This window comes from Mesoplodon bidens (assembly GCF_964165515.1).
Source record: "Mesoplodon bidens genome assembly, chromosome: 5".
NCBI classification, from domain to species: Eukaryota; Metazoa; Chordata; class Mammalia; order Artiodactyla; family Ziphiidae; genus Mesoplodon; species Mesoplodon bidens.
In genome coordinates, this window is record NC_138161.1 from 91,270,975 (window position 1) to 91,298,431 (window position 27,457).

The 27,457-nt window shown below is 37.7% G+C and overlaps 1 protein-coding gene across 7 annotated transcripts in view; it reads left to right on the forward strand.

Annotated features, from left to right (window-relative positions):
- The window catches only part of NAALADL2 (N-acetylated alpha-linked acidic dipeptidase like 2), a 1,532,395-nt gene that overhangs the window by 376,293 nt on the left and 1,128,645 nt on the right, over positions 1-27,457 (forward strand). The gene's annotated exons all lie outside the window — the stretch shown is intronic.

Consider the following 27,457-nt stretch of genomic DNA (forward strand, 5'->3'; position numbering starts at 1 on the left):
CTTTATTACTACACTTTGAAATTATAATTATACTTTTAAAATTCTTTAGTTTTTACACCCTAATTTTCAGTTTTAATTTTGCTGATATATTTTCATGAAAAATCCTTTATATTTGCAATTTAATGCTACTGTATTTTAATAAATTAGTATAGTGTACCTTTAATTTCATTCATCTATCCCTATGGATGTTTTAAAAAAAAATTTGGGGTTGAATAATTAAAATTGATTTATTTTTATGTTTACTTTTAAATAAAAGCAACCAAAGGTATGAGATAAAATCTAACCACTATTTGGTTCCTTAAACAAGTTATTAAATGATAGTGTTTTAATTTCCATTTTTTGCTAAATATTTTATATTATTTTCTTATCAGCCTTTGTTTCCATGGATTTATTATTATCATTAATATTTATTTAAATGTATTATTAAATTGTATTTGTATTATACTGCTTTCAAAAAATGTAGCCATAATATTGTTCAAAAAAAAATATTGTTCATATTTTTTTTTCATCTACTTGGTGTGATAAAGGCTAAATCTTAAAAGTGTTTTAACATATTGGTGAAAGAATTTCCTCTCTTCATTGTTTGAATGAAGTCATGTATTAGTCAGGGTTCTCCAGAGAAACAGAACCAATATGATATATAGAAAGATATACAGAAAGAGATTTATTATGAGGAATTCACTCATACAATTATGAAGACTGAGAAGTCCCACAATCTAACATCTATAAGCTGGAGGCCTGGTAAAGTGGGTGGTGTAGCTCCAGTCTCAACCTGATGTCTTAAGAACCAGAGGAGTCAATGATGTAAGTCCTAGTCTGAGTCTGATGGCCCTAAAACCAAGAAGCCAATGGTCTAAGTTCTGGTTCAAGTCCAAAAACCAAAGAACGAGGACATTGATGAACAAGGTCAGAAGATCAGTGTTCCAGCTTAAGCAGAGAGAGAATTCATTTTTACTCCATCTTTTTGTTCTATTTGGGTTTTCAACAATTTGGATGATGCTCACCCACATCTACAATTCAATTGTTAATCTCTTCCAGAACTTCTTTTACAGACACACCCACAAATAATGTTTTATCAGCTATCTGGGAATCTCTTAACCCCCAGGCACGTTGACACATAAAATTAAGAATCACATACCATGAGTCCAATTACATATGTAAGATATATATATATATATATATATATATATATATGCTAACAAACTATGTATTTAAGTATATTATTGGTATATCTATTAATCTATTTTCTTTAATATGCCAAATATTTAAAAGTGGGACCAAAGATGGCATATTAGAATACTTCAAATTATTTTATCATGCTATTATACCTTTCATTTTACATTTTATAATATGATTCATACTGGGCCATGAATACACAGCAAAGTAAAGCACAGAAAATGCAGTTTGGACTTTCCTACATCCTCCGTTTTCTCTACCAACATATTTTTTTCCTGCTGTGGGAACCATCATTTTACCCTTTTGAAAACAAGTTTAATTTTCCTCTGCTTTTTTATATTTTTAAAATTTTATTTTCTCTCCTTGAAAAATTATGTAAAATAATTGTCTATTGTCTCTTACTATTGAAATAAAACATCTTTCACTTTTCCAGTGACCAAATTTAGAGATATAGAGGCCTCCACATTTTTTTCCATAAGACAGACATCTATACTTTTCTATAAATGTTACAATAAAAAATATTAGATTCCCATTTTTAGAAACTGTATGTCAATAATAACATTTTCTGTGAATTCATATCTAGAACAGGAAGTAATCTATTCTGTCATATCTATCTGCACACTCATTAAGCAAAATCACAATTTATACATAAAAACACACAAACACACACACACATGTGTGTATGAACTGAACTGTGCAAATAATACACAAATTACAAATAATAGCTTGCCTCTGAGGACTGTTATCACTCTGAGTTCAAACAAGGAAATAGAAACTTGATATTAGATTTTATGTATGCTTACAGTGCCTGCCAATTTGGAATATGATCCACTATGTGACAAAAGAGTGATGTATAATCACTGTTTGATTAGAATCAACAAATATTAAAATGTTAAGTTGGGGCGGGGAACAGCACTGCATTAGAGGTCTCAGGCCTAGAAACAAATTCTATGGGAACTTGGGTGATTCTGTTACTTCTCATCTGTGACTAGTAGGGTTAGAAATATTACAGATTAATGGATTTCATGTACCAGTGAAAAAGCAATTCAAAATAATTGTTAATAATTTACTAGGTTATTTATATTAAGTAATACGTAAGTGATAATAGGAAGTAAATATTTTTTTTGAATATTTGAATTGTATTTTATTTAATTTTTTATACAACAGGTTCTTATTAGTCATCAACTTTATACACATCAATGTGTACATGTCAATACCAATCGCCCAATTCATCACACCACCATCCACATCCCACCCCACCACTTTCCCCACTTGGTGTCCATACATTTGTTCTCTACATCTGTGTCTCAACTTCTGCCCTGCAAACTGGTTCATCTGTACCATTTTTCTAGGTTCCACATAGATGCATTAATATACGATATTTGTTTTTCTCTTTCTGACTTACTTCACTCTGTATGACATTCTCTAGATCCATCCACGTCTCAACAAATGACCCAATTTCGTTGCTTTTTATGGCTGAGTAATATTCCATTGTATATATGTACCACATCTTCTTTATTCATTCGTCTGTCAATGGGCATTTAGGTTACTTGCATGACCTCGCTATTGTAAATAGTGCTGCAGTGAACACTGGGGCGCATGTGTCTTTTTGAATTATGGTTATCTCTGGGTATATGCCCAGCAGTGGGATAGCTGGGTCATATGGTAATTCTATTTTTAGTTCTTTAAGGAACCTCCATACTGTTCTCCATAGTGGCTGCATCAATTTACATTCCCACTAACAGTGCAAGAGGGTTCCCTTTTCTCCACACCCTCTCCAGCATTTGTTGTTTGTAGATTTTCTGATGATGCCCATTCTAACTGGTGTGAGGTGATACCTCATTGTAGTTTTTATTTGCATTTCTCTAATAATTAGTGATGTTGAGCAGCTCTTCATGTGCTTCTTGGCCATCTGTATGTCTTTTATGGAGAAATGTCTGTTTAGGTCTTCTGCCCATTTTTGGATTGGGTTGTTTGTTTTTTGATATTGAGCTGCATGAGCTGCTTGTAAATTTTATAGATTGATCCTTTGTCAGTTGCTTCATTTGCAAATATTTTCTCCCATTCTGAGGGTTGTCTTTTCATCTTGTTAATGGTTTCCTTTGCTGTGCAAAAGCTTTGAAGTTTCATTAGGTCCCATTTGTTTATTTTTGTTTTTATTTCCATTACTCTAGGAGGTGAATCAGAAAAGAAATTGCTGTGATTTATGTCAAAGAGTGTTCTTCTTATGTTTTCCTCAAAAAGCTTTATACTGTCTGGTCTTATGTTGAAGTCTCTAATCCATTTTGAGTTTATTTTTGTGTATGGTGGTAGGGGGTGTTCTAATTTCATTCTTTTACATGTAGCTGTCCAGTTTTCCCAGCACCACTTATTGAAGAGACTGTCTTTTCTCCATTGTATGTCCTTGCCTCCTTTGTCATAGATTAGTTGACCATAGGTGCGTGGGTTTATCTCTCAGCATTCTCTCTTGTTCCATTGATCTATGTTTCTGTTTTTGTGCCAGTACCATACTGTCTTGATTACTGTAGCTTTGTAGTATACTCTGAAGTCAGGGAATGTGATTACCCCAGCTTCAGTTTTTTCCCTCAAGACTGCATTGGCTATTAGGGGTCTTTTGCGTCTCCATACAAATTTTAAGATTTTTTTGTTCTAGTTCTGTAAAAATTGCCATTGGTAATTTGACAAAGATTGCATTGAATCTATAAATGGCTTTGAGTAGTATAGTCATTTTCACAATATTGATTCTTCCAATCCAAGAACATGGTATATCTCTCCATCTGTTGGTGTCATCTTTAATTTCTTTCATCAGTGTCTTATAGTTTTCTGCATGCAAGTCTTTTGTCTCCCCAGTAGGTTTATTCCTAGGTATTTTATTCTTTTTGTGGCAGTGGTAAATGGGAGTGTTTCCTTAATTTCTCGGTCAGATTTTTCGTCATTAGTATATAAGAATGTAAGAGATTTCTGTGTGTAAACTTTTTTTGTTTTTGTTTTTGTTTTTGTTTTTTTGAAGTTCACTTTATTTTATTTTTTTTTGCTTTATAACAAATTTAATCAGTTATACATATACATATGTTCCCATATCCCCTCCCTTTTCCGTCTCCCTCCACCCTCCCTATCCCACCCCTCCAGGCGGTCACAAAGCACCGAGCTGATCTCCCTATGCTATGCGGCTGCTTCCCACTATCTATCTACCTTACGTTTGGTAGTATATATATGTCCATGCCGCTCTTTCACTTTGTCACAGCTTACCCTTCCCCCTCCCCATATCCTCAAGTCCATTCTCTAGTAGGTCTGTGTCTTTATTCCTGTCTTACCCCTATGTTCTTCATGACTTTTTTTTTCTTAAACTCCATATATATGTGTCAGCATACAGTATTTGTCTTTCTCTTTCTGACTTACTTCACTCTGTATGACAGGCTCTAGGTCCATCCACCTCATTAAAAATAGCTCAATTTCGTTTCTTTTTATGGCTGAGTAATATTCCATTGTATATATGTGCCACATCTTCTTTATCCATTCATCCGATGATGGACACTTAGGTTGCTTCCATCTCCGGGCTATTGTAAATAGGGCTGCTATGAACATGTTGGTACATGTCTGTTTCTGAATTATGGTTTTCTCAGGGTATATGCCCAGTAGTGGGATTGCTGTGTCATATGGTAGTTCTATTTGTAGTTTTTTAAGGAACCTCCATACCGTTCTCCATAGTGGCTGTACCAATTCACATTCCCACCAGCAGTGCAAGAGGGTTCCCTTTTTTCCACACCCTCTCCAGCATTTATTGTTTCTACATTTTTTGATGATGGACATTCTGACTGGTGTGAGATGATATCTCATTGTAGTTTTGATTTGCATTTCTCTAATGAGTAAAGATGTTGAGCATCCTTTCATGTGTTTGTTGGCAGTCTGTATATCTTCTGTGGAGAAATGTCTATTTAGGTCTTCTGCCCATTTTTGGATTCGGTTGTTTGTTTTTTTCTTATTGAGCTGCATGAGCTGCTTATAAATTTTGGAGATTAATCCTTTGTCAGTTGCTTCATTTGCAAATATTTTCTCCCATTCTGAGGGTTGTCTTTTGGTCTTGTTTATGGTTTCCTTTGCTGTGCAAAAGCTTTTAAGTTTCATTAGGTCCCATGTGTTTATTTTTGTCTTTATTTCCATTTCTCTAGGACGTGGGTCAAAAAGGATCTTGCTGTGATTTATGTCATAGAGTGTTCTGCCTATGTTTTCCTCTAAGAGTTTGATAGTGTCTGGCCTTACATTTAGGTCTTTAATCCATTTTGAGCTTATTTTTGTGTATGGTGTTAGGGAGTGATCTAATCTCATACTTTTACATGTCCCTATCCAGTTTTCCCAGCACCACTTATTGAAGAGACTGTCCTTTCTCCACTGTACATTCCTGCCTCCTTTATCAAAGATAAGGTGACCATATGTCCGTGGGTTTATCTCTGGGCTTTCTATCCTGCTCCATTGATCTATCTTTTTGTTTTTCTGACAGTACCATACTGTCTTGATTACTGTAGCTTTGTAGTATAGTCTGAAGTCAGGGAGCCTGATTCCTCCAGCTCCATTTTTCGTTTTCAAGATTGCTTTGGCTATTCTGGGTCTATTGTGTTTCCATACAAATTGTGCAATTTTTTGTTCTAGTTCTGTGAAAAATGCCAGTGGTAGTTTGATAGGGATTGCATTGAATCTGTAGATTGCTTTGGGTAGTAGAGTCATTTTCACAATGTTGATTCTTCCAATCCAAGAACATGGTACATCTCTCCATCTATTTGTATCATCTTTAATTTCTTTCATCAGTGTCTTATAATTTTCTGCATACAGGTCTTTTGTCTCCTTAGGTAGGTTTATTCCTAGATATTTTATTCTTTTTGTTGCAATGGTAAATGGGAGTGTTTCCTTGATTTCACTTTCAGATTTTTCATCATTAGCATATAGGAATACCAGAGATTTCGGTGCATTAATTTTGTATCCTGCAACTTTACCAAATTCATTGATTAGCTCTAGTAGTTTTCTGGTAGCATCTTTAGGATTCTCTATGTATAGTATCATGTCATCTGCAAGCAGTGACAGATTTACTTCTTCTTTTCCGATTTGGATTCCTTTTATTTCCTTTTCTTCTCTGATTGCTGTGGCTAAAACTTCCAAAACTAGGTTGAATAAGAGTGGTGAGAGTGGGCAACCTTGCCTTGTTCCTGATCTTAGTGGAAATGGTTTCAGTTTTTCACCATTGAGGACGATGCTGGCTGTGGGTTTGTCATATATGGCCTTTATTATGTTGAGGAAAGTTCCCTCTATGCCTACTTTCTGCAGGGTTTTTATCATAAATGGGTGTTGAATTTTGTCGAAAGTTTCTCTGCATCTATTGAGATGATCATATGGTTTTTCTCCTTCAATTTGTTAATATGGTGTATCACGTTGATTGATTTGCGTATAGTGAAGAATCCTTGCATTCTTGGAATAAACCCCACTTGATCATGGTGTATGATCCTTTTAATGTGCTGTTGGATTCTGTTTGCTAGTATTTTGTTGAGGATTTTTGCATCTATGGTCATCAGTGATATTGGCCTCTAGTTTTCTTTCTTTGTGACATCCTTGCCTGGTTTTGGCATCAAGGTGATGGTGGCCTCGTAGAATGAGTTTGGGAGTTCTCCATCGTCTGCTATATTTTGGAAGAGTTTGAGAAAGACAGGTATTAGCTCTTCTCTTAATGTTTGATAGAATTCGCCTGTGAAGCCATGTGGTCCTGGGCTTTTGTTTGTTGGAAGATTTTTTATCAGAGTTTCAATTTCAGTGCTTGTGAATGGTCTGTTCATATTTTCTATTTCTTCCTGATTCAGTCTTGGCAGGTTGTGCATTTCTAAGAATTTGTCCATTTCTTCCAGGTTGTCCCTTTTATTGGCATAGAGTTGCTTATAGTAATCTCTCATGATCTTTTGTATTTCTGCAGTGTCAGTTGTTACTTTTCCTTTTTCATTTCTAGTTCTATTGATTTGAGTCTTCTCCCGTTTTTTCTTGGTAAGTCTGGCTAATGGTTTATCAATTTTGTTTATCTTCTCAAAGAACCAGCTTTTAGTTTTATTGATCTTTGCTATTGTTTCCTTCATTTCTTTTTCATTTATTTCTGATCTGATTTCTATGATTTCTTTCCTTCTGCTAACTTTGGGATGTTTTTGTTCTTCTTTCTCTAATTGCTTTAGGTGCAAGGTTAGGTTGTTTATTCGAGATGTTTCCTGTTTCTTAAGGTGGGACTGTATTGCTATAAACTTCCCTCTTAGAACTGATTTTGCTGCATCCCATAGGTTTTGGGTCGTCGTGTCTCCATTGTCATTTGTTTCTAGGTATTTTTTAATTTCCCCTTTGATTTCTTCAGTGATCACTTTGTTATTAAGTAGTGTATTGTTTAGCCTCCATGTGTTTGTATTTTTTACAGATCTTTTCCTGTAATTGATATCTAGTCTCATAGCATTGTGGTCGGAAAAGATACTTGATACAATTTCAATTTTCTTAAATTTATCAAGGCTTGATTTGTGTCCCAAGATATGATCTATCCTGGAGAATGTTCCATGAGCACTTGAGAAAAATGTGTATTCTGTTGTTTTTGGATGGAATGTCCTATAAATATCAACTAAGTCCATCTTGTTTAATGTATCATTTAAAGCTTGTGTTTCCTTATTTACTTTCATTTTGGATGTTCTGTCCATTGGTGAAAGTGGGGTGTTAAAGTCCCCTACTATGATTGTGTTACTGTCAATTTCTCCTTTTATGGCTGTTAGTATTTGCCTTATGTATTGAGGTGCTCCTATGTTGGGTGCATAAATATTTACAATTGTTATATCTTCTTCTTGGATCGATCCCTTGATCATTATGTAGTGTCCTTCTTTGTCTCTTCTAGTAATCTTTATTTTAAAGTCTATTTTGTCTGATATGAGTATTGCTACTCCAGCTTTCTTTTGGTTTCCATTTCCATGGAATATCTTTTTCCATTCACTTACTTTCAGTCTGTATGTGTCTCTAGGTCTGAAGTGGGTCTCTTGTAGACAGCATATATATGGGTCTTGTTTTTGTATCCATTCAGCCAATCTGTGTCTTTTGGTGGGAGCATTTAGTCCATTTACATTTAAGGTAATTATCGATATGTATGTTCCTATTCCCATTTTCTTAATTTTTTTGGGTTCGTTATTGTAGGTCTTTTCTTTCAGTTGTGTTTCTTGCCTAGAGAAGTTCCTTTAGCATTTGTTGTAAAGCTGGTTTGGTGGTGCTGAACTCTCTCAGCTTTTGCTTGTCTGTAAACGTTTTAATTTCTCCATCAAATCTGAGTGAGATCCTTGCTGGGTAGAGTAATCTTGGTTGCAGGTTTTTCTCCTTCATCACTTTAATTATGTCCTGCCACTCCCTTCTGGCTTGTAGAGTTTATGCTGAGAGATCAGCTGTTATCCTGATGGGGATTCCCTTGTGTGTTATTTGCTGTTTTTGCCTTGCTGCTTTTAATATGATTTCTTTGTGTTTAATTTTTGACAGTTTGATTAATATGTGTCTTGGCGTATTTCTCCTTGGATTTATTCTGTATGGGACTCTCTGTGCCTCCTGGACTTGATTAACTATTTCCTTTCCCATATTAGGGAAGTTTTCAACTATAATCTCTTCAAATATTTTCTCAGTCCCTTTCTTTTTCTCTTCTTCTTCTGGAACCCCTATAATTCGAATGTTGGTGCATTTAATGTTGTCCCAGAGGTCTGTGAGACTGTCCTCTGTTCTTTTCATTCTTTATTCTTTATTTTGCTCTGCAGCAGTTATTTCCACTATTTTATCTTCCACCTCACTTATCCGTTCTTCTGCCTCAGTTATTCTGGTATTGATCCCATCTAGAGTATTTTTTCATTTCATTTATTGTGTTTTCAATCGATGCTTGATTCATCTTTAGTTCTTCTAGGTCCTTGTTAACTGTTTCTTGCATTTTGTCTATTCTATTTCCAAGATTTTGGATCTTGGAAATAGAATCTTGGATCATCTTTACCATCATTATTCTGAATTCTTTTTCAGGTAGACTGTGTATTACCTCTTCATTTGTTAGGTCTGGTGCGTTTTTATCTTGCTCCCTCTCCTGCTGTGTGTTTTTCTGTCTTCTCATTTTGCTTATGGTACTGTGTTTGGGGTCTCCTTTTTGCAGCCTGCAGGTTCGTAGTTCCCGTTGTTTTTGGTGTCTGTCCCCAGTGGCTAAGGTTGGTTTAGTGGGTTGTGTAGGCTTCCTGGTGGAGGGGACTAGTGCCTGTGTTCTGGTGGATGAGGCTGGATCTTGTCTTTCTGGTGGGCAGGTCCATGTCTGGTGGTGTGTTTTGGGGTGTCTGAGGACTTTTTATGATTTTAGGCCGCCTCTCTGCTAATGGGTGGCGTTGTGTTCCTGTCTTGCTAGCTGTTTGGCATAGTGTGTCCAGCACTCTAGCTTGCTGGTCGTTGAGTGAAGCTGGGTGCTGGTGTTGAGATGGAGATCTCTGGAAGATTTTTGCCGTTTGATATTATGTGGAGCTGGGAGGTCTCTTGTGGACCAGTGTCCTGAAGTTGGCTCTCCCACCTCAGAGGCACAGCACTGACTCCTGGTTCCTCAATTTGGGATGATTTGTTGTCTATTCATGTATTCCACAGATGCAGGGTACATCAAGTTGATTGTGGAGCTTTAATCCACTGCTTCTGAGGCTGCTGGGAGAGGTTTCCCTTTCTCTTCTTTGTTCTCACAGCTCCTGGGTCTCAGCTTTGGATTTGGCCCCGCCTCTGCATGTAGGTCGCTGGAGGGCGTCTGTTTTTCGCTCAGACAGGACAGGGTTAAAGGAGCAGCCTCTTCGGGGACTCTGGCTCACTCAGGCCGGGCGGGAGGGAGGGGCACGGAGTGCGGGGCGAGCCTGCAGCGGCAGAGGTCGGCGTGACGTTGCACCAGCCCGAGGCGCGCCGTGCGTTCTCCCAGGGAAGCCGCCCCTGGATCCCGGGACCCCAGCAGTGGCGGGCTGCACAGGCTCCCGGAAGGGCGGTGTGGACAGTGACTTGCGCTCGCACACAGGCTTCTTGGCGGCGGCAGCAGTAGCCCAGCATCCCACGCCCATCACTGGGCTCCGCGCTTTCAGTCGCGACTCGCGCCCGTCTGTGGAGCCCCTTTAAGCAGCGCTCTTAATCTCCTCTCCTCGTGCACCAGGAAACCAAGAGGGAAGAAATAGTCTCTTGCCTCTTCGGCAGCTCCAGAGTTTTCCCGGACTCCCTCCCGGCTAGCTGTGGCACATTAGCCCCCTTCAGGCTGAGTTCTCGCCGCCAGCCCCAGTCCTCTCCCTGCGCTCTGATCTGTAGCCCGAGCCTCAGCTTCCAGCGCCGCCCGCCCCAGCGGGCGAGCAGACAAGCCTCCCGGGCTGGTGAGTGCCACTCGGCACCGATCCTCTGTGCGGGAATCTCTCTGCTTTGCCCTACCCAGGTATGTGGGGAGTTTCTTGCCTTTTGGGAGGTCTGGGGTCTTCTGCCAGCGTTCAGTAGGTGTTCTGTAGGAGTTGTTCCACGTGTAGCTGTATTTCTGGTGTATCCGTGGGGAGGAAGGTGATCTTCGCGTCTGATTTGCCTGAAGGCCAAAAGGTATCTCTTGGGAAAGTCCTCTTGGGAAACTGGAGAGCACTATGCTTCAAGGTGGGTAGAGGGATCTCAGGGTTGACCAGCCTGTCTCCTCACCTCTCCACAGGAAAATCCGACATTCACTTTAGTTTGGTCCAGGAAGAAAAAAGATTCACAGCTCTTTTAGGACCTGTACCTGAGAGACGAGCCCCCAAAAGCCCTAACTTGGAAAACCAACAGGGCTCACATCTTCAGACGCAGAGCTGTAGCTATCTGTGTGTGTAAACTTTGTACCCTGCAGCTTTACCAAATTCAATGACTAGCTCTAGTAGTTTTCTGGTGGCATCTTTAGGATTCTCTATGTATAGTATCATGTCATCTGCAAACAGTGACAGTTTTACTTCTTTTCTAATTTGTATTCCTTTTATTACTTTTTCTTCTCTGATTGCTGTGGCTAGGACTTCCAAAATGATGTTGAGTAATAGCTGTGAGAGTGTACATCCTTCTTTTGTTCCTGATCATAGAGGAAATGGTTTCAGTTTTTCACCATTGAGAATGATGTTTGCTGTTGGTTTGTTGTATATGGCCCTATTATGTTGAGGTAGGTTCCCTCTATGCCCAGTTTCTGTTTGTCATAAATGGGTGTTGAATTTTGTCAAAAGCGTTTTCTGCATCTATTGAGAGGATCATATGGTTTTTCTTCTTCAATTAGTTAATATGGTGTATCACATTGATTGATTTGCATATATTGAGGAATCCTTGCATTCCTGGGATAAATCCCAATTTATCATGGTGTATGATCCTTTTAATATGTTGTTGGATTCTGTTTGCTAGTATTTTGTTGAGGATTTTTGCATCTATATTTATCAGTGATATTGGTCTCTAATTTTCTTTTTTTGTAGTATCTTTCTCTGGTTTTGGTATCAGGGTGATGGTGGTGTCATAGAATGAGTTTGGAAGTGTTCTTTCGTCTGCAATTTTTTGGCAGAGTTGGAGAAGGATGCATGTTTTCTCTTCTCTAAATGTTTGATAGAATTCACCTGTGAAGCCATCTGGTCCTTGACTTTTGTTTGTTGGAAGATTTTTAATCACAGTTTCAATTTCATTACTTGTGATTGGTCTGTTCTTATTTTCTATTTCTTCCTGGTTCAGTCTTGGAAGATTATACCTTTCTAAGAATTTGTCCAATTCTTCCAGGTTGTCCAATTTATTGGCATAGAGTTCCTTGTAGTAGTCTCTTAGGATGCTTTGTATTTCTGCGGTGTCTGTTTTAACTTCTCCTTTTTCGTTTCTAATTTTATTGATTTGAGTCCTCTCCCTCTTTTTCTTGAGTAGTCTGGCTAATGGGTTATGAATTTTGTTTATCTTCTCAAGGAACCAGCTTTTAGTTTTATTGATCTTTGTTATTGTTTTCTTTGTTTCTATTTCATTTATTTCTGCTCTGATCTTTATGATTTCTTTCCTTCTGCTAAGTTTGGGTTTTGTTTGTTCTTCTTTCTCTAGTTCCTTTAGGTGGAAGGTTAGATTGTTTAATTAGGGATTTTTCTTGTTTCTTGAGGTAGGCTTGTATAGGTATAAACTTCCCTCTTAGAACTGCTTTCGCTGCATCCCATAGGTTTTGGATCGTCGTGTTTTCATTGTCATTTGTCTCTAGGTATTTTTTGATTACCTCTTTGATTTCTTCAGTGATATCTTCGTTATTTAGTAACGTATTGTTTAGCCTCCATGTGTTTTTGTTTTTTATGTTCTTCTCCCTGTAGTTCATTTCTAATCTCATAGTGTTGTGGTCAGAAAAGATGCTTGATATGATTTCAATTTTTTTTAAATTTACTGATGCTTGATTTGTGACCCAAGATGGGATCTATCCTGGAGAATGTTCTGTGCACAGTTGAGAAGGAAGTGTAATCTGCTGTTTTTGGATGGAATGTCCTATAAATATCATTTGAATCTATCTGGTCTATTGTGTCATTTAAAGCTTCTCTTTCCTTATTTATTTTCACTTTGGATGATATGTCCATTGGTGTAAGTGAGGTGTTAAAGTCCCCCACTATTATTGTGTTACTGTCGATTTCCTCTTTTATGGCTGTTAGCAGTTGCCCTATGTACTGAGGTGCTTCTATGTTGAGTGCATATACATTTTTAATTGTTATATATTCTTCTTGGATTGATCCCTTGATCATTATGTAGTGTCCTTCCTTGTCTCTTGTATCATTCTTTATTTTAAAGTCTATTTTATCTGATATGAGTATTACTATTCCAGCTTTCTTTTGATTTCCATTTGCATGGAATATCTTTTTCCATCCCCTCACTTTCAGTCTGTATGTGTCCCTAGGTCTGATGTGGGTCTCTTGCAGACATCATATATATGGGTCTTGTTTTTGTATCCATTCATCAAGCCTCTGTCTTTTGGTTGTAGCTTTTGATCCATTCATGTTTAAGGTAATTATTTATATGAATGTTTAAGGTAATTATTTATATGAATGTTCCTATGACCATATTCTTAATTGTTCTGTGTTTGGTTTTGCAGGTCCTTTTCTTCTCTTGTGTTTCCCACTTAGAGAAGTTCCTTTAGCATTTGTTGTAGAGCTGGTTTGGTGGTGCTGAATTATCTTAGCTTTTGCTTGTCTATAAAGCTTTTGATTTCTTCATTGAATCTGAATGAGATCTCTGAATGAGATCCTTGCCAGGTAGATTAATCTTGGTTGTAGGTTCTTCCCTTTCATCACTTTAAGAATATCATGCCACTCCCTTCTGGCTTGTTTAGTTTCTGCTGAGAAATCAACTGTTAACCTTATGGGAGTTCCCTTGTATGTTATTTGTCATTTTTCCCTTGCTGCTTTTAATAATTTTTCTTTGTCTTTAATTTTTTTCAGCTTGATTACTATGTGTCTTGGTGTTTTTCTCCTTTGGTTTATCCTGTATGGGACTCTCTGTGCTTCCTGGACCTGGGTGGCCAGTTCCTTTCCCATGTTAGGGAAGTTTTTGACTATAATCTCTTCAAATATTTTCTTGGGTCCTTTCTGTCTGTCTTCTCCTTCTGGGACCCCCATTATACGAATGTTGTTGCATTTAATGTTGTCCCAGAGGTCTCTTAGGCTGTCTTCATTTCTATGAATTCTTTTCTCTTTATTCTGTTCTGCAGCAGTGAATTCCACCATTCTGTCTTCCAGGTCACTTATCCGTTCTTCTGCCTCAGTTATTCTGCTATTGATTCCTTCTAATGTAGTTTTCATTTCAGTTATTGTAGTATTCATCTCTGTTTGTTATTTAATTCTTCTAGGTGTCTGTTAAACATTTCTTGCATCTTCTCGATCTTTTCCTCCATTCTTTTTCCGAGGTCTTGGATCATCTTCACTATCATTATTCTGAATTCTTTTTCTGGAAGATTTCCTATCTCCACTTCCTTTAGTTGTTTTTCTAGGGTTTTATCTTGTTCCTTCATCTGGTACATAGCCCTCTGCCTTTTCATCTTGTCTGTCTTTCTGTGAATGTGGTTTTTGTTCCACAGGCTTCAGGTTGTAGTTCTTCTTGCTTCTGCTGTCTGCCCTCTGGTGGATGAGGCTCTCTTAGAGGCTTGTGTAGGTTTCCTGATTGGAGGGACTCCTGGTGGGTAGAGCTGACTGTTTCTCTGGTGGGCAGAACTCAGTAAAACTTTAATCTGATTGACTGTTGATGGGTAGGGCTGGGCTCCCTCCCTGTTGGTTGTTTGGCCTGAGGCACGCAACACTGGAGCCTACCTGGGCTCTTTGGTGGGGCTAATGGCAGACTCTGAGAGGGCTCACACTAAGGAGTACTTCCCAGAACTTCTTCAGTCAGTGTCCTTGTCCTCACAGTGAGCCACATCCACCCACCACCTCTGCAGTAGACCCTCTAACACTAGTTCGTAGGTCTGTTTCAGTCTCCCCTGGGGTCATTGCTCCTTCCCCTGTGTCCCGATGTGCACACTATTTTGTGTGTTCCCTCAACGAGTGGAGTCTCTGTTTCCTCCAGTCCTGTCAGAGTCCTGCAATCAAATCCCACTAGCCTTCAAAATCTGATAGTCTAGGAATTCCTCCTCCCGTTGCCAGACCACCAGGTTCAAAAACCTGACATGAGGCTCAGAACCTTCACTCTGGTGGGTGGACTTCTATGGTATAAGTGTTATCTAGTTTGTGAGTCACCCACTCAGCAGTTATGGGATTTGATTTTATTGTGATTGCACCACTCCGACAATCTCATTGCGGCTTCTCCTTTGTCTTTGGATGTGGGGTATCTTTTGTGGTGAGTTCCAGTGTCTTCCTGTTGATGATTGTTCAGAAGTTAGGTGTGATTCTGGTGTTGTTGCAAGAGGGAGTGAGAGCACATCCTTCTACTTTGCCATCTTGGTTCAGGGCCCTGGGGAAGTAATACTTTTTATCTTATTTTTTTTTACATACTTAAAATAATTAAGTCAAGTACTTTTAATATTCTTTTTTTTCCACCTTTTTCTAAGGTACAATTTATAATCAAACTCTTTCGTTAAAAGATGATAAACTTCATAAATTTCTGTCTGGGCCTTGTTTGAGGCATTATTAGTTTAGAACTTATAGAGTCTGAATTATTGAATTTCTTTTGTTGTTCAAATATCTTAGTGTCTGTTTTTGTCACTTTGATCATTCATTCATTATGCTTTTAAAATTAAATTTAGTTTTCATATCCAGCAATCTGTTGCCTGTCAGGGATATAGGTGAGAGGTAAAGCCCCTGATGTTTAGTGGAAAAGATACAAACATATACAAATAGTTGAAAGATACAAATATTAGAGTAAAACTAAATTATAATAAGAATACCCCTACCTCTGTCTAAGGAAGTTGGATAAGGCTTTAAGACAGAGGTAACATCAGAGATGTGTATTGATATAAAATAAAAATTTTGTATTGAGTTCAGTATAAGGTTCTGTCTAACACCCAGTGCAGTACTTACTGGAACATGGTCGTTACTGAGTCAAGAAAGAATGGCGGGGCTTCCCTGGTGGCGCAGTGGTTGAGAGTCTGCCTGCCGATGCAGGGGACGCAGGTTCGTGCCCTGCTCCGGGAAGATCCCACATGCCACGGAGTGGCTGGGCCCGTGAGCCATGGCCGCTGAGCCTGCGTCTGGAGCCTGTGCTCCACAACAGGAGAGGCCACAACAGTGAGAGGCCCGCGTACCGCAAAAAAAAAGAAAGAATGGGGAAGGTAGTATGCTGGCATAGAAAAACATACAGGAACATGGCTTGTTGATGGTGTATGTATTGGGTGTTGCTAATACATAGGTCCATGTGATTTGGCGAGGGAATGGCCAGAAATGAACATAAAGAAGTAGCCTGGAGCCTGATTACAAGGGTTTTGTATTTTTTTCACTAATATAGTCAGATTGTATCCTATACACAAACCAGGGCCAGTAGAAATTTGGCAGTAAGAGTGATATATCTGACCTGTTATTTAGCATGCTACAAGAGAAGAAACTGTTGGAGAGATTGTTGTGTTAAGAGTGTAAGAGAGATCAAAGCTCTAGTAGAATTTTGGAGGGAGTTTTAAGAGAAGTAGGAAATTCCAGAGACATTTCTAGAGTAAAACTGACAACATGTCATGACTGACTAGGTTTAGAAAGTGTTGGAGAAATAGGAAAAGATTATTCTCTCCATGCCCACCCTCAAACTTTTATCTACACTCTTATTAAACCCACATGGATAGACTTTTGCTTAGATATGGGGGACACAGAGATAGATTGGACCCAATATTTGCCCTTGTAAAACTCATTGCTTGGTGTTTCTCCCAGTGAGATTTTATTTTTGATGATCATGACGTTAATTAATGCATGCGTTCCTGATGTATAGGATAAGACTAAGCTTTCCTGAAATATAGAAATTAATCAGTGGTTTAAGTCTGCTTGCTTTCTTGAAATCATCAATCTTTTGTCTTCAACATTTTGGTGTCACTGTGCTGGTATGTTACTCTCTTTTTCTTTTTAAATGACTTAGAGATTGAAAATATGTGTGCAGGACTTTTTAAGAATAACATATTACTGCATTAGAGAGAAATAGAAATGTATTACCCCCAGATTTTTATTGTAGTTTGCTTTTGAATATTTGTAGATTGAAATTGAGTAGAGAGGATGTTGATTAGCATGCAGATTTTTTTAATTGTCTGTAATAGGAAACGAATTGGTGTTTTCCTTAAAGAATGAATTTAAGGAAATGTGGTTTGAAAAGTGTAGTGTTGTTAATCGCACTGATCCAAGTAGTAGAAACTATTGATTGAGTAAAATAAGCCGTTTTGATTGTTTAACTGCAGGCTTCATTCTGGGAAACCAGAATTAAATGGTGGTAATAATTGCAATACTTAATACATGAAAACTCTGACCTAACACTGGGTGTACTTTTACAAACATTAACTCATTAAATTATGTGACTTAAATTCTGCATTCTTCCCCTCTGTCATCTGTCCACCCCACCCTTTTCATTATCCCACCTCCCCTGCTCCTAATACTATTCATCTAAACCACAGCTTCTTACTGTTAGAATCCCTGTGCTCTGCAAGTTGCTGTCTTACATGGAATACAATAAATTGGTACACCTCAAACTACCTTCTGTGGCATCCATGTGGTCCACCAGAAACTCATATGTCCTTGCCATGCCAAATGGTGGAAATATAGGTTGACCCACAGATATGTCCTAGCTTAGATGTACTATCTTTCTCCAGTACTCTTCTGAGACAGATCTTCTGGTTAGCTGCCCAAACAGACATCTAGCCAGGGAATGAAATACCTGAATCCCTTTCTTAGAGGCACCCCATATAGTCTCTCAGTAATATCTTCACATCCTACTCTCGGCTTTAGGGAGAGACAGTAGCCTCTCATCATGAACATTGATTCCTCACAAAGCAGAGGATTTAATGACAACCCTGTCCTTTTACAGATTCTGCAGAGGAGATGAAGTGATGGCTAGTGGTAGCAAGGCTAGTTTTGCCTCCTTTTAGTAAGCTCATGTCTCATTCCCACTTTAGGTGGCTCATAGACCATTCCCTTTTAAGCATGGAATGCTTAGCACCTTTGACAGTTCTGCATCAAAAGGAAAAATCTCACATAACATCCTGTTGCAGGTACATCCTAATATACACACCTACATACAAAATGAATTCTGGACACTTTAGTTACCCTAATCACAACAGTAATAGAAAAGTAAGCTTCTAAACAATGAGAGAACACTTTCTCAGAGAGCCATGCCTTTCATATTGTCCAAAAGAGGAAGGTTAAAACCTTAGAATTATATACAAATTTAGTTTAATGATTTTACAAATTTGGTTGTTTGGTTTTCACTTCAGATTTCCCAAAGAGAAGAGCTAGGCTGCTCCATGCTTATATACTGAGAAATGACAACTGTCTAAAAGATTGGGCACATGTCCTCCTGAAGTCCCATAGTGTCAGTGTTATGAGTATAGCATGTTTCAGAAAATAGGATAGTGTATAAAAAATGAATTTTTAATGCCTTTATTGAGATAATTCATATATCTCAAATCTACCTACTTAAAATATACAGTTCAGTAGCTTTTATTATATTCAGAGTTGTGTGACCATTACCACCATCAATTTTGGAACACTTTTGTGCTCACTTTGGCAACACATATACTAAAATTGGAATTTTAGAACACTTTTCTCACCCCCCAAAATAATCCTATGCTGATTAGCAATCACCTTCCATCTCGTCATCTTCCCAGGCCCTGGCAACCACTAGTCTACTTTCTGCCTCTGTGGATTCATGTTTTCTGGACATTTCATAAAAATAGAATCATACAATGTGCCATCTTTTGTGGCTTGTTTCACTTAGCATATTGTTTTCAAGGTTCATGCATGTTGTAGCATGTATCAGTATCTCATTTTTTTTATTACAGAAAAAAATTATAAATAAAGTGTAAAGACTCTCTGTTGCAAGTTGGGTTCTCCACAAAGGAGCTTAGAGATGGAATTAGGCATGCAAAAGATTTACTGGTGAGTAACATCTGTGAAAGAAAAAGAGCAGAAGCAGGGTTGTATAGGGAGGCCATCAGACCACAATGCACTTCTCCCACCAGGGTCCCCCAGAGCAAAGCTTGCCCATTGGAGGAGTCTTCCTCTGGGAGGAAATGCTAGGCTCTGGTACTACTGCCTTGCTTGGTGATTGGCCAGGGGCTGTCCTGAGAAGAAGCTGGAAGCTGAGACAAACCATACTCCTTGCTTGTGGGCAGCAAGTCCTTCCTTAAAGAGCAGTCTGGTGTCACATCTTTATGACTAACATGGCTAAAATAAGCATCCATTAAAAACAAAACAAAACAAAACAGCCTCAGTTATCTGAATGTGCTCTCTGAGAATGCTGGATTAAAAATAAGCCTCCACTTCATATTCATTTGTTGTCTTTCCTTCCTTAGCAGTTGGAAAGCAGAGGCTCTCACTTTCTTCCTTTTGTTTTCAAGTGACCAAATTCTTTAAATTGAAGTATTGTTAATTTACAATGTCCTGTTAGTTTCAAGTGTACAGCAAAGTGATTCATAAATACATATGTGTATACATTCTTTTTCAGATTCTTTTCCATTACAGGTTATTACAAGATATTAGATATAGTTCCCTGTGTTATACAGTAGGTCCTTTTTGTTTACCTATTTTATACATAGTAGTGTATATATGTTAATCCCAAGCTCCTAATTTATCCCTCTCTCCTCCATCATCTTCTTCCTTTTTGAGTCAACTTTCTTCAAGTAAGAATCTTTACAGACAGTTGGAGCTCAATAAATGCCATTGATTGACAGACCTGGACAAGCAAGACAAATATTTCTTACTTGGACCTAAAATGTTCTTTTTGGCACACAATCAAACAGCCCCATAACTCTTGTAACTACACCAAGATGTTCTACAGGTTTACAAAATGCATGTGAAAATTGTCCTGAGGCTGTTGGGTAGCCTCCCACAGGGTGTGCAGCTACGGTAATGATACGGGCAATAGAAACCATGATTCTATACCATGCTTACTGCTCCCAGAACACTGACAGATCTCATTGGCAGTGAATGCCCATGTTTAGGTTATAGGCTTTAAAGACTCACACCTTTGTTAACACTGCAGCTCCATAGCTCCAGAACTACTTCGTGTTGAAATCTTCTTATGAATAACATTGAGCCATGTGCTCCATCCAGTCCCCAAGTTCCCAAAACCTTCCTGAATTCCACATACCTTGTTGTGAACTGGCAAACTGATCTGTACTCCCTCAGCCATGAAATTTGCCACTCAGAAAACTACATATTTGTAATTTGAAAACCTGCAATGATGCATTGTAACTGACAGATGATCTAATCTCTAGGCACATATTGCTTTTCATTTTCGTTATTGAAGATGGAAGAGATTTCTCTCATTTCAATGATGGATCTTTATGTACTTCTTATGAATCATGGTGGCAGTGTGATAAAATTAAGACATTTCATTGATTCAGTTATGAAGGACTTCATTGCTCACCATGGGTGATAAAACCTGCATCACTGTTTATACATAATATACATACTTAAGAACATAATTCATTTCACAGTGCACAGCACACTATGTGATCATAGAGAAAAGCTTTTTAAAAATTTTTCCTTAAATTCCTTTGGGGCAAAAAACAATAGGAACAGCTTTGGGAAATAGTAGAAAGCTATACAACATCAGGAATTAATTAACTGAAGTTTATTGCTTCATACACTTTAATTTCAATCACAGTACTAATGAGTAAAGTGATTATGTAATTTGTCAATTGTCATAATCTTTTCAAGGGACATAATACTGCAGTCTCCTCCTTGTTAACTTGGACACTGGTCTGGAGACTACTGTCCTACCTCCTTGTAAAGAACCTCTCTCTATGAAATATAGGTTAAATTAGCAGAATATTTTGACCAAAACATACATGTATTTCATTGTTTATTTTAGTAGGATATAAAAAATTATGATACAACCCTTTGCCACCAAGTGTTCTCCTTTCTCTGTTCTAACACAAGGACATGGTGGAAATTAATAAATAAAACTGGAACTCAAACAACTCAAGTGATTAAAGAGTTGGAAAATATTGAAAAAATATATTTACACTTAAAAGATTGTTAACTGTTAGACATAGAAAAGCAACGGTACATTTTTTGAAGGTGATTAAAGTCAAATGCACCTAATACTATCCAATGTAGGCCTGAGAACACTTTGTCTACTGTGAGAAAACAATAACATGGCTGATAAATTGCACTATTCTTTCTGTGTTGATGAGAGATTTGATTTCCTGAAGGATTGAAAGTTAAAGGAATGAAAAAATACAGCAAAGATACTCTCAACCTGTTCTGTTTAATGTGGAGCTTGGTCCATCTACTGTTTCTACAGTTTGACCCTCTCCCTTCCACATATGTCTGCATAGGCACGCTATACTCTGACTTCCCTTCATGTTTCAACAGGCTTCATCTTCAGTTCTCTTGTGAAAACTTGGCAAGTGGACTTTAAGTAAAATCAAGGTGGTCTTTTGAATGCCAGAAAATGGTCTAAAAAAATGCACATAGACTACAGTATTATTAGGAATGAATATACGTTTCTTCTAGAGATGGTATGGTACTGGTATTCCAGAGTTATGCCAATCACACAGATTTTCAACCTGTATTGAGTGAATATTTACTATCTGCATATTGGTACTGTTCTGGGCATTAGTACTCTTTCCCAAGTAGAGAGACATTCCGTAATCTAGGTGTTCAGAGGAACATTGAACCCTGTTCTCAGTGCCATGGTCTAAGTGTTAAGTTTTCCAAGGGAGGGTCTGGAAATTATCTTTGATGATTAAAGGGGATATTCGGTGTGGTCAAGATAAAACTCCTCATCATATGATCTGTCATTTTTGTTGTTGTTAATTTTTTTTTAACACTTTTATTGGAGTATAATTACTTTACAATGGTGTTTGTTTTTGCTGTATAACAAAGTCAATCAGCTATGCATAAACATATATCCCCATATATCCTCCCTCTTGCATCTCCCTCCCACCCTCCCTATCCCACCCCTCTAGGTGGACACAAAGTACCGAGCTGATCTCCCTGTGCTATGCGGCTGCTTCCCACTAGCTATCTATTTTACATTTGGTAGTGTATTTATGTCCATGCCACTCTCTCACTTCATCCCAGCTTACCCTTCCCCCTCCCCATGTCCTTAAGTCCATTCTCTACGTCTGCTTCTTTATTCCTATCCTGCCCCTAGGTTCTTCAGAACCATTTTTTTTTTAAGATTCCATATATATGTGTTAGCATACAGTATTTGTTTTTCTCTTTCTGACTTACTTCACTCTGTATGACAGACTCTAGGTCCATCCACCTCACTACAAATAACTCAGTTTCGTTTCTTTTTATGGCTAAGTAATAGTCCAATGTATATATGTGTCACATCTTCTTTATCCATTTATCTGTTGATGGACACTTAGGTTGCTTCCATGTCCTGGCTATTGTAAATAGAGCTGTAATGAACATTTTGGTACATGACTCTTTTTGAATTATGGTTTTCTCAGGGTATATGCCCAGTAGTGGGATTGCTGGGTCATTTGGTAATTCTATTCTATTTTTAGTTTTTTAGGAACCTCCATACTGTTCTCCATAGTGGCTGTATCAATTTACATTCCCACCAACAGTGCAAGAGGGTTCCTTTTTCTCTACACCCTCTCCAGCATTTACTGTTTGTAGATTTTTTGATGATGGCCATTCTGACTGGTGTGAGGTGATACCTCATTGTAGTTTTTATTTGCATTTCTCTAATGATTAGTGATGTTGAGCATCTTTTCACGTGTTTGTTGGCAATCTGTATATGTTCTTTGAAGAAATGTCTATTTAGGTCTTCTGCCCATTTTTGGATTGGATTGTTTGTTTTTTTGATATTGAGCTGCATGAGCTGCTTGTATATTTTGGAGATTAATCCTTTGTCAGTTGCTTCATTTGCGAATATTTTCTCCCATTCTAAGTATTGTCTTTTCATCTTGTTTATAGTTTCCTTTGCTGTGCAAAAGCTTTGAAGTTTCATTAGGTCCCATTTGTTTATTTTTGTTTTTATTTCCATTTCTCTAGGAGGTGGGTCAAAAAGGATCTTGCTATGATGTATGTCATAGTGTGTTCTACCTATGTCTTCCTCTAAGAGTTTTATATTTTCTCTCCCTACATTTAGGTGTTTAATCCATTTTGAGTTTATTTTTGTGTATGGTGTTAGGGAGTGTTCTAATTTCATTCTTTTACATGTAGCTGTCCAGTTCATATGATCTGTATTAAAGCATGTCTTCTATGTGTATAGAAGCAGGCAGAACCCTAGAGTAATTATTATGAGTTAAAATGACAGAAAGCCACATTTGAACTAAGTATGAGGAAGATCTAGTTCAACGTTAGAGCAGTTCAACTTTAATATAAAGTATTTTTATTCATTCAACAGGTATTTACTGGGGCTACTGTGCACCTCTTCTGCATACCTATGTTAAATAAAGAAAGTGTGCACTTCCCATTCTTGGAAGCAGAAGGAGGTTGACAAGCCAAGCAAAGCAAGATAAACATTTGCTGGAGGTGTGGAGAATGGCTTCCTGCACTGTTTAGGCAATTGGACCAGATATACCCTGTAGTCCCTCATAGGGCTGAGTTTCAGTGACACCATATTATATAGGCAGTAGTTAGAAAGACAGTATATGGTAAATGCTGTAAGAGAGGTATAGAAATAAGTTCTAGGGGCTTACCTGGTGGCGCAGTGGTTGGGAGTCTGCCTGCCGATGCAGGGGACATGGGTTCGTGCCCCGGTCTGGGAGGATCCCACATGCCGCGGAGCCCGTGAGCCATGGCCACTGGGCCTGCATGTCCGGAGCCTGTGCTCCACAGTGGGAGAGGCCATATCAGTGAGAGGCCCGTGTACCACAAAATAAATAAATAAATAAATAAAATAAAGTTCTATAGGATTTAGTGGAGAAAAAATAATATTAGAAGTAATATTAAAATAATATTAGAAGGCTGTATAGTGATAAAAAGGGATTTGAAGGGAACCTTTAAAGATTGATAAGACTTATTGTAAGAGGAAATATAGGGTCTAGGAAGGGGGAACAAAATGGGTGAAGAGTTGAAGAGACAAGTGCTTGATGTGCTCAGGAGGGATAGTATTAAGCATCCTGGCCACAATCATGATTTTTATGGAGGAATAACAGGGAATTATGCTAGAGAAATAGGCAGAGAGGTGATGCTTCTCCTCTCCTTTATGGACAGAAGGGCAAAATATCCCATGTGTACATTGGTTACTTAATACAAAACTTTTGTGCTTCAGGAGACAGGTCAGGGTCACTATTTCCTTTTTCTAGCATCATTAATACTTTAGATACACTTGAGTCTTTTCTCCTTGTAGGGAAGTGTGAGAATAGATATCTATTGCTTTTGAGTGTCAGCTGCTGCTTTTGGTTCACTACTGAGATAACAATTTACTCTTATTCAAACTGTTAAAGTACTAGATCACAAACAGAGTTTAAGTAACAAATAGATGATCCAGACAATGGCATTGCTTCTCACTGACTACAAGATTACACTTCAGTCAAGGGTCTTCTCCAAGTGAGAAACAGTTCAAATATTTGGAGGATAGAGAAGGAACGAATGCAAAAGTAGTGTGTGTATGTGTGTATGTGGGCTTAATAGACTAGTTCTCTTACTTTTCAGTGGGACTTTTACTATTACACTGGCTTTTACACAGTTGCCTAATGTGCAAAAATAATTTCAATATTTGCATTGACACAAATGACACAAGAGGATGAAACATTTTACAGAAATCTCTGTGCTTACGTATATTTATATATGTGTTAAATGCATATGTTGTAATTTGTGTGAACTACTCACCCAGTTGAGCAATAATGACTAAATTAGGCAATGAAATGAATGCATTCTATCATATTTAACGTGAAGGTGCTTGGTGTCTCTTGGCTGGTTTTCCTCCATTTCTTAATTACGTCCATATTTTGTTTTCATGTAAAGATGAGCTGAACATACAGATGGCCAAAAACTTCTGTAATGCCATCTAATGGAGTCAACATTGTTTTCCATACATTTTAAAAAATAATTTGTATCATTTTAAACATTTTTGCCTTTTGAAACTGCCATGTTTAACTGTAGAATGGAAAATATAGTTTTTGTGACTTCTCACCTGAGGATCTCACCTGGGTGGAAGAATTTACTAGAGCTTATTGAATGACTATAGCCTTTGTTTCCTTTCTTGGCTTGTCCCCTTCAGGCTTCTCTGAATTTCTGTTACAAGTGTTTACCTGATGACAGTGAGAATTACATCTTGGCATGAAGAGCCCAATGGATGCTGTCCCAGAGTTGAGGGGTATTGCACTCTGTAACTGCAGAATTATGGCTAAATCCTAGCCAATCCTGACCCTTTGCAGAACTTCATCACTGGGATCAGAGCTCTTTGTATTTTGTGCAATCAGATAGTGTGCATTTTGTAGCCCTGTCAAACTGCCAATTTCTAAGCCAAATTCAGCCCACAGAGTTTTCATATGTTATTTAAATACCTCAGTGAGTGCTGAGTGCTACAATTCTCATGTTTGTTTCTTAAGCTGCCCTATCTGGGTACATCAACATTATCTGTCTGGCCCTGAAATCCTGAGTGCTTGAGTCTCCTGCAGTGCTAGAGGGTGTGTTGGAGAAGGCTGTGGCAACAACAGGTTATCAATCCTACCTGCAATATTCTTATATCAGAAATTTCAGAGGGCTTTCAGGGTATCCATCATTTAAAAAGTACTCCCTGGCTATGCTATAGTTCAGGCAGGGTTGAGAACCATTGTAATAAGAGGAACCATTTGCTTCATTAGATTCACTAACTAGAAAATATACACTAACTCAAAGCTTAGACTGTTGCTCTAGTTCTCAAATAAAAAAAAAAATCTCAATAAATAAACAAACAAAACCACAAAACCTGTATTGAGTGATTACTACATGCTAAGCATGTCATGTATGTCATGCTATCCAGTCTCCACACTAACAGAACATTTTCTGGTTCTCATCTTCTCAGTTCCTGACCTTGATCTCTATGTCATGTCCCTCTCTTACTCTTTGCATATACTAAGGCCCTCACTCTGCCTCTTTACCCTGGTGTATTTGCTTCATAAAAATTTATTTTTCAACTGAAATTATTTTATTTGTTTATTTTTTTTGTTGTCTTGCTCCTGTTTTGGAATGTAAGCTCCATGAGGACAGGTCTTTGTTTTGTTCATTTCGATATTCCATGGACCTAGAATCATGGCTGCTCCATTATCAGAACTGAGTAGATATTTGTTAAATTAATAAATGTCTGCTCATTTATCATTCTTCTTGACTTCCTATTGCATCTTCTCTGTTTCCTTTCCTTTCATTTAGAAAATTCTAAGACTTATTTGAGGTCAATTTTTTTAGTATCTTTGAAGAAAAAAAACTGTACAACATTTTTATATTTCCAAAATAGTATCTCAGTATTACTGTAGTTACTATCATCCAACTGGGATCATCTTGTTATATAGGGGTGATTTTAAGAAGGAACAAATGCAGGATAAAATTTCTTCTTTATTTTTAATCTTTCAATCATACTCATTTAATTGTAGTTTTACATACCTCATAAAGGTATCATGATAATTAATGTCTGTTTAGTCATTTCAAAATAATAAGGCACCCTGAACCCCTAAGGGAAAAAGAGTTCTATAAATGTACATAATTAGTATTATAGTTTTCTCATTTGTAGAACACAGAGAGAAAATACCTATTCACAGTCACAAGGGTATTATGGAGATTAATTAATTAATGTTTATAAAGCAGCCAGAATGTGGGGGAAAACACATTTTCTTTGTTATTTAAAGTGCATTTCAAAAGGAAAGAGGCAAATTATGTTTGAAGTTTAGAGTTATTTACTTATTTATCTTGAATGTTCAGATAAATTGCAGTTTTTACACTTGTTCTTCTGAATCAAGTACCAGGTCCTAATACCCTTTTCACTTCTGTGCAGACCCTATAGCCCTTTGTTTTTTCAAAGTGTAAGTAACTGCTCAATGCATAACATACTATTTCTTCTTTGCAAAGGTAGCTTATTCTGAAAATCATACAGGTTATCATAGTCCTGTTTTATTTTTTCTTTGTCAACATGGTATGCTTTATTTTGTCCCTTGAATATGATTTTATGTAAAGCTATTGAATTTGACATTTCTTTATCTAGGCAGATGTGGGTGTGATGCTACAGTTTTAGTTCTTTACCATGAGTATGACACTTGAATTCATATTGCTGCCTTTTGATTGAGTGGTTATTAAGATGTAGGCTCTGAGAGAATGAGACACAGACTATAGTTATGTTGCTTTCCTGCCATATTTATTTATTTTGTTTTATGCTGTTTGAAGTCTTTGAAATTGAAACTAAACGTTCATGAATTTTTAATGGGTTCGAAATGTGAATTTTGGCTCTAAACTTTGTCAGTGTACTCTACTACCCTATTCAAGTTTGCCTCTTCATTACCTCCTTATCGCTGTGTTTTCAGTAGATTACAGCAGGCTCTTCTCAGTTGATATCGATCCTTTTTTCCTAATTTAGTGCATATTCCACAGCCAGTGATTGTGTAAAGGCACAGGGATTACATGATTAGCTGTGGTATCTTTATACCAACATCTAGTTAGTTAACTGGTACCAAAAGGCCAGGGCACAGCCAGGAGCTCTAGTT